A 14604-nucleotide genomic window follows, 5' to 3' on the forward strand; every position below is an offset into this window, starting at 1 on the left:
TTCTAGTAACAAGAAATTTTTTTCTATTTTCAAAGGTAGGCCGATTCAATGGCAAGATTTCCAAAATTTAGAAATTAATTTTTATGAGTGCCCGAGTCCAACATGAAGGATACATCAGCGTCACCTGTATAACTTTTGCCCTGCCTCAACGTGAATGCAAACGATCTATCTGTTTCGGCATTAGCTACTTGGACTTGTTTCTCCTTATTCTCAAAGCTTCTTTTATAACTGAAACAATCTTTCTTGAAGTGCCCTTTTTTACCGCAATGGTGACATTTTAAATTGAATTTAAAGTTCTTGGAGGGTTTGGCCTTAAACTTCGATTTTAGATGCAATGCCTTAGGTTTGCTACTATTTAAAGATACAGTTTGCAAAACTTTATTGATTGTGTCCTTACTTAAATTCTTCAGCCTAATCTCGTGTTCAAGTAAGCGATTTTTGCCAAAAGAAAGAGTAGAAGCTTCGGCAGATAAAGTTTCTATGGCGGTCACAACACCATCATAAACAGAGGGCAATGTTAAGAAAAGATGTGCCACTTTATCCACCGCTGCGTGGCCAAACTTTTATGTTCATACACGGAATCCAATTTTTGAAAAATTTCTTTAGCGGTCGAATTATTGTCAGCTAAAGAAAGAAACGAGTCACTTAAAAATTCTATTATAACGCTTTTAGCTGATCTGTCTGCCTTCGCCCAGGATTCATCTACTTCACTTGGCTTCTCCTTCCTAACCACATATAATAGATCGCTTTCAGCTAAAAGTGCCATCACGAAATTTCCATACGGAGTACTTCTCACCACGATAGGGGGAAATATTCTTGAACTTATTCTCCTTATTCATTTTTATTTTTTACTTTATACCAATTGTAATTGTAAATTTTTATTTTATAAGAAAGAAAGAGAAAAATAAATGAATTAACGATTTTTGTTTAGCTTTTCCTTTTTGTGGAATTTGTACTGTTCTGGATGTTTCGATTGATGAAAAATGCGTTTGACACACACATACACACGTGCTCGTCTATTTCACAATTCTCAGAATTTGTAAATTAATTAATTGTGATTAAATCTTGAGTTGTGCGAACACTGGGCCCATAACCTGTTGTAAAAAGGCCACCCAGATATCACAACTAAATAAGAACAACTTACTGGTTTTCTTTAAGTTAAATATCTTCAATTTATTATTCAGTTCTTTTATGTCAAGTTGCCGTTCTATGTCAAAATCAAAAAGGGAAGAGCGAGAGCAAAACACTTTTAGTGTTACCAGTATGCATTTGGTCAAATATCTTTTGCTCCTGGAAATACCGAATTGGTATTTTTCCATATTTTCAAACAGCTGTTACACTAGTTTACAAAATAATATTCTTGGTGTGCTCCCCAGCAATTGATGGCAAATTCTGTTGGTGTTGGACCCCTAGATCACAAAAATAGCACTTATTTTTTTTTCGATGGCACAGTTTTTTTTTAAAGATTTTTTAAAGTTTAAAATGTTAAATTTCTGACTTTTTTCGAATTTCTTCTTATATCTCGGCAGATATCCACTCGATTGGGCCAGTTTTAGTTTTAAGTTTTAAGTGATCTAAGTCAATAGATCAGAGTTTAACTTTGCCATACAGATCAATATGATTGGATAAGTAATGGCAGCGCAGAAGCTCGACAAAGATGAAAAATGTGTATTTTGGTCGACTGTAAGTCGGCTGTATATATCGTAAAAACTCAAAATAAATCCGTTGAAAAATCATAATGGGTACAAACTTAAAGTTTACATCCTACCGAATAAAACAAGCCGGATATGGCCCAAATCTGGATTTATGGGGGACTTTTAAAGTTAGGATTTTTCTACTTTTTTCGGTTGACAGAGTCCAAATTTAAGATTTATCATAGGCGGCGACATGTAAACAAAAATGAGTGGTGACGGCAGCCGGTTCAAAAAATAGTTAAATTAAAAGCTAAAAAATTATAAAATAAATTTAATTTCTGAAAATTCCTTTAAAAATATAAAATTGCTTGCGTTATGACTGTGAGTATTTTTAATTAAGTACTATCTATTTGGATAGTTCATTCTTATGAAAAAAGTAACCTTAATTCCAAAAATTAAATTCCCTTTAATAATTTTCTAGCTTTTAAATATCTGATTTAGCTATTAAGTGACCCGGCTGCCAACACCAATTATTTTTGTTTACATGTCGCCGCCTATGATGAATCTTAAATTTGGACTCTGTCAACCGAAAAAATTGGAAAAATCCGAACTTTAAATATCCACCATAAATCCAGTTTTCCATGGATTTGGGCCATATCCAGCTTGTTTTATTCGGTAGGATGTAAACTTTAAGTTTGTACCCATTATGATTTTTCAACGGATTTATTTCGAGTTTTTACGATATATAGAGCCGACTTACAGTCGACCATAAAACACATTTTTCGTCTTTGTCGAGCTTCTGCGCTGCCATTACTTATCCAATCATATTGATCTGTATGGCAAAGTTAAACTCTGATCTATTGACTTTAAAATAAAACTAAAACTGGCCCAATCGAGTGGATATCTGCCGAGATATAAGAAGAAATTCGAAAAAAGTCAGAAATTTAACATTTTGAACTTTAAAAAATCTTAAAAAAAAACTGTGCCATCGAAAAAAAAATAAGTGATATTTTTGTGATCTAGGGGTCCAACGCTAACAGAATTTGCCATCAATTGTTGGGGAGCATTTCGGCTGTAAACTAGTGTTATTTGTTGAAAAGTTTCACGGAACTTAAAGCATGTAAATTTTGATTTATTATTGCTGGTTACTGTCTAAAAGTGTTACCAAGGTAAAAAGAACCATAAATATGCTTTCTAAGTTGATTTTAAATTAAAATAATGCGTACTGGTGATACTAAAATGTTACTGAGTTGCCACGACTTTTAAAAAAGGTGTCAACTCTGGCTTTTCAACAATTCAACAAAATTTTCAACTGCCCCGAGGCTGTTGAATTGCTAAAATTTCTGAAAGTTGACTTTGTATGGAACAGCTGATTAACAGCTGACCAAAATTCAACAATTCAGCAATTCAACAGTTTAGGGAATCCCCCTATAATTTGTCGATGGGTCCGCGTCGCTTGACAAATCTAGATAAGCACATGATGAATGTATTAGCGGTGAGATCTTTTACAAGTTCAAGATGAACGGCTTTTGACAGAAAGCTAATGAATATCGATACATACATCTTGATTGGAGGCAAATGTTGAATGTATAAACTCACGAATCTGTTGCCCTATAGCATAAGAAGCGGAAACTTTACGCTGTAACTTAACTGAGCATTGAACAATCGACCTCCTACTCGCAACAAAGACACCTCGAGCTTTCCAATTGATTCAGTCACAACGAATGGACTTCATTTTTGAAGTGAGTCTGGCAACTTAACTGATTTTTGTAATTTTATGAGTTCTCTATTATATGCATTTTGCTGTATGATGCTTACGACGAGTAAAAAGGCCGAGCCGAGCTCAACCGAGGTAGCATTTAGTGAAGACCACAAGCGAGATATTGTTGCGTTGACGAATCGTAGGAAGTACGCAACAATGCGCATTACCTTAAGGAATGAATATGAATTATCGACAATTTTTTCTATCGGATTCGGCTTGAGTTGTGTTGCAACGTGGCTAGTCGTTACATTCCGAATCTCTAACTCTTCATTAGTGTTGATTTGCTGAGTTCTTATATTTTGAGGCCAAAGCCTTTGATCTTGAGTCAAGAAGTGAGGACCAACGAACCAAAATGAATTTTTTAATTCATTGACTGTACAACCACGAGATGGAAAGTCCGCTGGATTGCTGTCAGTGGGTACATGGCGCCAACTCGCCGATGATGTCATCTCTTGAATCTCACTGACGCGGTTAACAACAAAGGTTTTTAGTTTTGAAGGATGTGTTTGCAGCCAATATAAAACGATTTTGGAATCGGACCACATTACAACTCGTTCAAATGGAGAGTCGATCAGTGGACGAACTTCTTTCCACAAGTTGGCTAGCAAGTGCGCCGCGCAAAGCTCCAGTCGTGGTACCGACTTTGTTTTCAGAGGGGCCACTCTTGATTTCGCAGTGAGCAATTAAACTTCCACACCATGTGGATGTTCGACACGGATGTACAGGCAAATTCCGTATGCCTCAGTTGAGGCATCCGCAAAGCCATGTATTCGACATACGGTTTTTTTGGCCGTACCTACATGCCTTGGAATTTTCAATATATCCAACTCTTCCAACCCCATTGTGATCGATTGCTATTTCTGCTGAAGGCTGTCAGGAATTGGATCATCCCACTCTAACTTAAGCAGCCAAATTTGTTGTTAGGATTTTTGGCCTTTGTGACAACAGGTAACAGGTAACAGCAGTAAGGGACAGCATAGATCCTTTTGTTGGCGCATGGCTTGTACACATCTCTCGCGAAGAAAACTTAAAGATGTCATGTTTTGGGTTCCAATCGAGCCCTAATGCCTTGGTATCTTCGTGCTCCCCGACAAATACGTCTGTAGACTGATTAAGATCTATTAGCTGCTCACAATTTGTTGCCCACTTCGAAAGAACAAGCCCGGCCGAACCTAAGATTTCCACTAATTCGTTTCGCATTGACGTAAGTTCCTCGATTGTATCCGCGCCTGACAAAAAATCGTCAACGTAGAAGCTATTTGATAAGACTAAGGATCCTAGAGGGTGAGAAACTGAATATATCTCAGTAAGCTATTTGAGGCAGCGGAAAGCTAAGAACTTGACGATGTCTGCTGTAATAGCGTATTTGCGAAGTAAGACAAGCACTCGAGTAAGACAAGCACTCAAGTGTCATTGAACGAATTGCTTATGATCGGACCAACTATACAGCCGTGTCTATACGCTACATAACTAAGGTTTCGTCTTCGCAAATACGCTATTACAGCAGACATCGTCAAGTTCTTAGCTTTCCGCTGCCTCAAATAGCTTACTGAGATATATTCAGTTTCTCACCCTCTAGGATCCTTAGCCTTCCATCTAAAAACGGAGTTTTGTAAGACTGGACCATGTGTTTCTTGTTTAAATTTCCCTTCCTTTAACAACTCGAAAAATGCGTCAGCACCAAGCAATATTTCAATTCTCTGAGGTTTGTGGAACAGTGGATCAGCTAACTTTATGTTGTCAGGAAGGTTCCAGTCTAACACTTGAACTGCCCTCTCTGGTTGGGACGATGATATTGACTTCAGAACAATAAGCTCAGCTTCTAATTGAAATGCCTGTGTTCGGGAGTGTATAGTCGCTTGAACTACATGGCGAGCTGATACCTTTGATTGACCTATTCCAATAAGATTTGTGTCTTTTCGATCGCGCTTAAGTTTTAGAATTTTGGATAACTCCTCTGTTATAAAGTTCACCTGTGACCCGGAATCTAAAGGCACACGAGCAATACCGATAATGTTAACAAGGGCTGTGACTAATACGATCTGATTTGAGTCGGCTGTCATCGCGTGGTGGACCTCTAAAATAATTTGTTAAAGAACTGCCCGTTTAAAACAAAACCAGTTTTATTCCAAAAATATTTGATTTTGTGCGATACTTCCTGTCTAAATGCAAAAATTTGTTCTTCAAAACCTTGATAAACTTTCCACATTTCACGCTTGCACATTGGGCCAGCGAGCCGATTTTTCAACGAAAATTAAAGTTTTAAATCTAGGTTCTTCACATTTGGTACGTATGATAGTGTCGATGCACATAAAAATATATCTAAGTTTCAGACCGATCTGATTACGCTTTCCCCAGCCGCCCATATGAGATAGGATTCCCCTTATTGATACTTGTACGGTAATTAATAATGCTAGCACTCGTTTAATTCAACAAATGTTTTTAATTCATGTTTTAGACACTTAACCTTAATATTAATAAGTAAAAAATAACAATGCATTTAAAATGACTATAAATGAGTATTTTACATTTAAAAAAATTTACATAAAAAAATTTAAATTTAAAAAAAATTTAAAAATTTTATCCTTTTTTTCCAAGTTTAAGTCGAATTGTTTCAGTTCATCATAAATCCAACTCGAAACGGTAGATGCGCTACGATTGCTTTGTATGTAGATATCAAGCAGTTGCTCATAGGCGAACTCAACCACAGCTAAAATATGTGGGATTTATACATATCGGGGCAAAATGGAGCAAAAAAGCTTAATAAAATTAGTATATATACACTTTGCACTTTAATGACACATAGATACTTTTTGGCACAAAATTTGTTATAAGCTACAACAGACGGGTTAGCAGGTTAGCTTTTTCTACTTTTGGACAACATCAATAAACGCACACAAAGTACACATTACACAGGTACACAGCCAAAAATTTTCACGAACCATTTCTAGTTTTCCATGATAATTGGGTGCTCCTGAGTAAAAGTCCCATACAAACTTATGTCCCATCACCAACAGGTTCCGCGGTATAGCTAAGAATACAAAAATTCGATGTTTGCCGACAGTTCGAATTATGTGGCCGGTATAATTTGACTTTCTTTAAATATTTTCCCTGAAATCTACTCTCACTACATCACGGCATTTCTGAAAAATAGTCCCCATTGTGAACCATTGCTTATGTCTTTGGAATTCGACGCCAAAGTCGAAAATCCCAAAATTGTAGAGATTTTTCTGATGAAAAAACAATTCTGAGGATTAAATCTTGAATGGAACTAATTTTAACTATTCATGTGGGAATTGTGTGTTTGCTGTACACTTTTCATTTAAGAAGCAACAACAAGTTCCATTTAAAAAGTAACGACGAATAAAACTCATTTGAATTGTAACGAACAATTTAAACTTAAAAGTAACGACATAATGATCAGCAACGGAAAAACTAAAAGAGGATTGCGAAAATGACGAGCGCGAATAAGAGACGACGAAAAGTGGGAAAATGCGAAACGACGAGATCAAGCGGCATGGGACGAGCCGTTGAGTTTAATGAAGGAAGCCGAAGACGACGCATCAAGACGGGAGAGACGACGTTCGCGAATCATAAACTTATCAAAAAAACCTCTAGACATTGCTATTCAAAGACGTTGTAAACTTTTAAACTTTAAACTTTAATTAAATATTCTATTAAACTTTAATCAAAACCCCACATTTTGAGGGCTCGCCGGGAAAAAGTACTCAATTTCCGTACTTCGCAAGTGTGTGTGTGAATCGCAAAAGAGAATCGAAAAACAACGCAAATTTTTTGTCCAAACTTGGGTGAATAGAAATACAAAATATCACTGTGAAAAAATGCCGCAACTGGGTGAAATTATAGCCGGAACTCTTAAGTCAAGCAGCAAATCGAGCATTGTTGCATTACACAAGTTTGTGTTCGAAAGTGAAGGACACAGAAACAACCGTAAGAGGCTTCGCGAATGTAGTGGTTTTTGCATTAGCAAAGAAAGTGATGAGTACAGGCGCAAAATTGCAAAATAGCGAAAACATAAGTGACCGTGATTTTGTGAGCATTTGTGGTGTTCTGAAAATATCCCATGAAGTGGACGATATTTTTTCACACATTTTCAACAACCTGCAAAGTGAAAGCTTGCTAGAAGCCACTAATGACGAAGAAAGTGAGGAAGAGGATGGCGAGGACTCAGTAGATGAAGAAAATCCTGAAAGCAAAAATCTTTGCAATTCTCAAGTTTTCAACAGTGCCCAAAGCATAATGCAAAACGACAACGAAACGAGTGCGCAACGGAATGCGAAAAAGGCCGCCAATTCTAAGAACGGGCGCGAAAATCAGGCAAATGGCGTAGTGCGTGGTTCGGAGAACAGAGAGAGCAAGAACTCTCCACTTTTTGCTTTGAGTTTTCGCGATGTTGAAGAGTCGGTTCGTATTTTCGATGGTAGCGATGTTCTACCAGTGGAGACTTGGTTGCGCGAATTCGACGAAACGGCATCTCTAATGTGCTGAAGCGACTTGCAAAAACTAGTGTTCGCGAAAAAATCGCTAAAAGGTATAGCCAAACTTTTTGTCAGCAACGAACGCGGTTTAAACTCATGGGAATCGCTTAAAAATGCATTGCTTGATGAATTTCGTTCTAATGTAAGCTCTAAGCAAGTGCACAAGCAATTAGATGAAACCAAACGCCGCAAAGACGAAACCGGGTACGAATACTTCTACCGCATGAAGGACATCGCCTCGCGTGGGAGTGTCGAAATAGAAGCGCTTATGCAGTACGTTATTGACGGGATCGACGAACTATCGGTAAACAAATAAATTTTGTACGGCGCAAGAAATTTAAGTGAATTTAAAAATAAACTAAAAGACTACCAAACCGAAAGTGATAAGCACAAACCGAAGTCAGCCAGCTCAATGAAAAACCAAAGCGGTTCGGTAAAAAGCTACAAAAAAGAGTGCGTTTGTTATAATTGTGGAGAAAAGGGTCACGTTTCCAACGACTGCAACAACAAAAAGAAAGGCTCTATGTGCTTCCAATGAAACGAGTTCGGCCATATTTCGAAAAATTGCGCGAAAAAATAAAAGCCAGCTGAAAATAAATCCAATATGAATCGTGTCCAACCGAAGAACGACATCACTAGTAAAGAAGTGGCATTCGATGGCAAAAGTGTGTAGCTTTATTTGATACGGGCAGCAAGTTTAACATAATACGCGAAGACTTGTATGTCGAACTAAACAACCCAAAACTCGAAAGCTGTGCCATTTTTATAATCGGTTTCGGTAATAGTGACACCAAAATTCGCCCGATCGGTCAATTCATGCGATCAGTTGGAATCAACGAAAATGAATATTTTTTCAACTTTTACGTGGTGCCAAATAACTGTGTCGATATAAAATTAATAATCGGAAAAGAACTATGCTTGCACGCACACATTTTATTCGGTCGCAATGGTTTAAGTGTTCGAAAAGTGCATTCCAACAACGAAGTATCGGAAATGAACTTATTAAAAATCGATGTGGTTTCCGAAACGGAACTAAATATAAAAAACGCGGTCAGTGTGGGTGCACAAACGGAAGTTCGTGAGCTAATACACAGCGCAACATGAAAAATGTGCAACATTTATGTTCCTCGCTAATATCACCGTGTCAGCACGGTTTTGTTAAGCGAAGATCGACTACCACCAACCTACTTGAATTGTCATCAATTGTAATAAATGGATTTAACAAAAAAATGCAGACTGACGTTGTATATACAGATTTCAGTAAAGCCTTTGACTCTGTTAACCACTCTCTTCTTTTATTCAAATTAGATTTGCTTGGGTTTCCATGTAATCTATTAACTTGGATTTCAAGCTATTTGAATGGGAGGACTCAGAGGGTTATATTTAAGAACGCTGTTTCAAAAACGATCCATGTGACATCTGGAGTACCTCAGGGTAGTCATTTGGGCCCTTTGCTGTTTACTTTGTTTATTAACGATCTTCCCTCTATTGTAACACATTCTCGTGTACTAATGTATGCGGATGATGTTAAGCTTTGTTTGACATATAATAATATAGAGTCTGGTTTTGGCTTACAATCAGACATTGATCAATTTCAAGTATGGTGTGAGTATAACCTCTTAAATTTGAACTGCCTAAAATGCAACGTAATGACCTTTTATAGGGTCACCCCTACCTTTATAAGTTATTCGCTTCAGAATTTGCCACTTGACCGTATATATTCAGTAAATGATTTGGGCGTTCTTCTGGACCCGAAGCTTAAATTTGACTGCCACATAATGTCGACAGTCAATAAAGCTATGAGTGTTCTTGGGTTTATAAAGCGTTGGTCAAAAGAATTTGATGACCCTTATATAACCAAATTATTATTTACCTCCCTTGTCCGTCCTATATTGGAATATTGTTCTTCGGTTTGGAGCCCACAATACCAAGTCCACATTGACCGTATAGAGTCGGTACAAAAAAAAATTTCTCCTTTTTGCCCTTCGTAGTTTGAACTGGGATCAAAACGTAAGGCTACCTTCCTACCAGAGTAGATTATTATTGCTTAATTTACCGACACTTGCAAATCGTAGAAAAATGCTTGGTACCATTTTTATGCATAATCTTATAAGAGGTGATATTGATTCTGTAGAGCTTGTTAGCCGCCTAACTTTTAATGTTCCCTTTAGACTAACACGTAATTATCATCCTCTTAATTTACCTCGATGTACATCAAATTTTGGTCTGCACGAGCCCTTTCGCGTTCTATGTAATAACTATAATGTTCTTTATCATTTAATTTGCACCTCAACTTCAATCCCGGTATTAAAAACTAACATTTTAACTCATTTGCTTCACTCCTAACTGCATGTTTTTTTTTTTCATTATTGGTCCCGTCTTTATGGGTTTTATGTATTCTTCCTCGCGAACTCGCATTTTTGCCCAAATTTACAAAAGGGCCCCGCGCGTAACAAGCACGTGCTTGGTGTCGTTGGGCCACTTGTTTGTACTTCTCGTAGTGCATCAACGTCCATCATATAACTATAATGCAACCTTGATTATCTTCTAGTATTTTGATTGGTTTATTTAATTCAAATTTTATACTAGATACTAACGATTTCAACAATAAGGCTTCTCTAACTGCTTCGAATAAAGCCATATATTCCGCTTCTGTGGAAGAAGCAGCAACTGAATTTTGCTTTTTCGTATTCCAGCAAATTACATTTGAGTCAAACAGTTTAAATATAAAGCCTGTTGTACTTTTTCTATCAGTTTCACTTCCTGCCCAGTCAGAATCAACAAATCCAATAATTGTGTCTTTAAAATCTTTATTTTTATTAAATGTTAATTTAAGATCTACAGTGCCCTTGAGATATCTTAAAACCCTTTTACGATTTTGCCATAATTCTGAATTATTTTTGTTTGTATATAGCTTATAGCTTATCCTTTGCAGAATTACTAAAACCCATGCTTTTTAAAACATTTTCAAATGTCTCAAACCAACATCGTGCCGCTTGTTTTAATCCATAAATTGATTTATTTAATTTACAGACTTTACCATCTTCATATGATAATCCCTCCGGAATCTTCATATAGATTTCCTCTTTCAAAATAACATTTAGGAATGCAATCTTAACATCCATATGGTGTACTTTTAAATTGAATTGATTTGCTATGGATAGAATAAATCGGAAACTAGATATTCTTGCAACTGGAGCAAATGTCTCATCATAATCTAAAAGATACTCTTGAGTGAATCCTCTAGCTACCAATCTGGCCTTATATTTTATATGCTGGCCATTTTCATTAATTTTTATAGTAAAAACCCACCTACAATCAACAATGTTTTTATGAAGAGGCTGATCAACTAAAGTCCAAGTTTTATTATAAAAATGCTAGGCAATACTAGGCAATTCTTCACCAATTGTTACAATTGGATCGGCATTTTTGCAAGTTGTTGTCTCACTAGGCTGTTTATCGGATTCAAAATTATCAGATTTTCCATCCGTACTCTCATTCGGGATATTTGACTCCACCGCTTCTGAATTCATTTCAGGAGACAATTGTAGACCATTCATACTATCATTCTGAATACTTTCTACCAGCTCCATACTTTCATTCTGGAACTCTGAGTCATTTACCACAGTCCTAGTATTCTCTTTATTGATTTCATCAACAACAACGTCTCTTGCTACTACACATTTTTTTGAACTTATGTCTCACAACTTATAGCCATTCTATTCATAACCAACTAGTATACATTTGAATTTGTCATCAAATTTTCTTCTTCGCATTTTATCATGGACATATACTGTTGAACCAAATATCTTTAAATATTTTAATTGTGGCTTTCTGTTGTGCCACATTTCAAATGGAGTTTTCTTATCCTGAACCGCCCTACTTGGAGTTCTATTAATTTAATATGTTGCTGTTAAAACAGCCTCACTCCAAAAACTTTTATTTAATTTGGATCCACTAATCAGTGCTCTAGCCTTTTCAGTTATGCGTTCAGAAACTCCATTTAACTGCGGTGTATGTGGAACCGTTAAATGGTAACTTATGCCTCCATCTTATTTGACAAATATTCTCGGCCATTATCGATGTAAAGATTCACAACCTTTAGGTTGAAATGAGCTTCACTTTTTGCGATGAAATCTTTGAAGAAATGAAATACTTCCGATTTATAAGTCATCAAATAAGTTACACAGTAATGTGTATATTGATCGACAAAGATAACATAATAGTTTCTTTCATCAACACTAGAAGGAGTTATCGGACCACAAACATCGGAATGAATTATAAATAAAGGCCGCTTAATATAAGCTTTATTCTTTACTTTCCCAAAAGGAAGTCTAGCTTGCTTACCATTTATGCAAGCTTCGCATAATTCATTATTAATCTTAATATTTTTTACTAGTTCTACATCTTCAAACATGTTATTTCGAACAATATCTAAAAACTTTACCTTGCTAATATGTCGTATTCTTTCATGCCACAAACTATAGCTTTGATTTTTATTTGAGTCAGTTGCATATGCTTTATGGTTCATTTTAAAATTAACAATCGATACATTGCTTTAATACATACCTTCAAATATCCTTTTTCATTCATAGAAACTCGTACTCCCTCTGAATTAAATTCAATTGTCAAGCCTGCAACTTGCATCTTGGAGTCGGACAGAAGATTTTGTGGAACATCTTTGCAGAACAGAATATTTTCCAATGTAATGCATGAATTTAGATTGCTTCGGAGTTGGACTGTTCCCTTTACAGAAGCATATATGTATGCCCCTTGTTTGGCAATGGCGATCTCGATGGGTGTATCCAGTGTCAAATAGTTGGAGAACAGATTCATGTTGTTTATAATGTGGTCTAAAGCTCCCACTCATAAAAAAAAATCGAAGAATTTCCGTTAAATCTTGAAAATTTTTTCTTTGATTTTTGCCAAAGGTGACCCCGCCTTTGTTTCAAGAAATGGTTTTTTTTAAAGGCACCTTTAAAACAAGAAAAAATATTTCTTGAAACAAGAAATTAAATTTCTTAAAACAAGAAATTGTTTTTTTAGAAACCCACCATTAAAAGAAGAAAAAATATTTCTTGAAACAAGAAAGGCGATTCTTGTTCCTAAGGTGCTTTCTTTCTTGTTTCAAGAAATTAAATTTCTTGTTTCAAGAAAGGGTTTTTTAGAAAAGCCCCTTTTAAACAAGAAAAATTCTTTCATGTTCAAATTTCCTTTCAAGAAATTTTATTTCTTGATTTAAGAAATAATATTTCTTGAAAGGAAGTTTTATATCAACACTTAAACACTAAAAATAAAATGTAACTTGGTTTTTTCTTTTGCATATTATATTTATTTACATTTAAAATATTTAACACTTAACATTTAAAAATTTTAACACATTTTTGACTCAAGAAAACATTATTATTACCCAAGGTCTGTTGAACTTCATATGACCTAAGGTGATCCATTTTCTTCGCCTTTCCTCATCTAGAAAAAAAGAGTTATTGGGATATCAATGATTTGTTTTTAGATAAACAACTTTTTTGAAGTAATGTAATGTTAATAATAGCCAAAATACAAACACGTTGATCAGATGACCGAGAGAGAGGAGCAAGACAGGTAGAAAATGAAGGGTTGAAAATCGAATTTCAGAGAGAGAGAGGCACGGGAGAGACACGTACATACATACATATATATTTATATACAGTCCTTTGCGCGAAGGGAAACCGAATGTAGGAAGGGCAGATCATGTCAATTTTAAGAAGGAGAAGAGAGAAACGTCGCGACGCGTAGGTCAAGCGAGCGAGAGAGAGGAGCAGATTATGAAAGGGTTGAAAATCGGGTGATCAGATCGGGTGAACCGCGTACATGCATAGATATTTACATGCATACATAAGTATGTCAAACAAATACAACATATTTTTCTTACCTTAGAAGGTTTTAAAACAAAATTACAGCTTCGCCAAACAAATTATTTGGCTGATGCAACTGCAGGTATTTTCACTCTGAAAAATAAATAAAATGCGAGTAATAAGATAAAGTTATTATACTCGTAGAACTCTCTACCCACAAATTTATGTACAAATGTATGTATGTACGTAGCTCTTAGCTAAAAAACAATTCAACTTAATTGATATAAGCTTGGTAAAGAGATTTGGAATTTATCCTTTAATTACATACATACAATTGTACGCGTGATATACAAAAAATTATATATTTACATACCTTTGAATATTTGGAAAAAGGCTTCACCTCTTATCCGCTTGAAAATCACGTCCATCACTTACGAGTTTTTTTCACAACTGACGCTCGGGAGATCAGAGAAGTCGGTAGTAGAGCCCTGCATGAATGGATCCAATGAATTATTTTGAATTTTTTTTGTTATATGAATGAATTAATTAGAATTTTGGAGTTTAATAGAATTGAATGAATTTGAATTTTGAGTTTAATAGAATTGAATGAATGAATGGCATGAATTCCGAAATAATTCAAACGACAATTTATATTGAAGAAGAAAGGGCCATAATTTTGTGATTAAATCTGCCTGAATTTTATTTACTATGCAGTTAACATTGATTTGTTAAAAATTTTCCACTTTTTGTTCTCAAAAGTAAGCACAAAAAAATCTGGAAAATTCAAAAAATTTATAAAATAATTCATTCGATTCATTCAATTCGAAATGAATTAGAACAACATTCAATTTATTTCACATGGAATTGAATTAAAC

At 35.6% G+C, this 14604-nt stretch overlaps 1 long non-coding RNA gene across 1 annotated transcript; it reads right to left on the reverse strand.

Moving 5' to 3' along the window:
• Nucleotides 1–13286: 13286 nt before the first annotated feature.
• Nucleotides 13287–14166, reverse strand: LOC138912842 (uncharacterized). Its single transcript, XR_011418409.1, has 3 exons — nucleotides 14103–14166; nucleotides 13807–13882; nucleotides 13287–13364 (listed from the first exon to the last, which is right to left on the reverse strand). It is a non-coding gene; the product is annotated as an uncharacterized lncRNA (long non-coding RNA).
• Nucleotides 14167–14604: the final 438 nt, after the last annotated feature.

Source organism: Drosophila takahashii, chromosome 2L (assembly GCF_030179915.1).
Source record: "Drosophila takahashii strain IR98-3 E-12201 chromosome 2L, DtakHiC1v2, whole genome shotgun sequence".
NCBI lineage: Eukaryota > Metazoa > Arthropoda > Insecta > Diptera > Drosophilidae > Drosophila > Drosophila takahashii.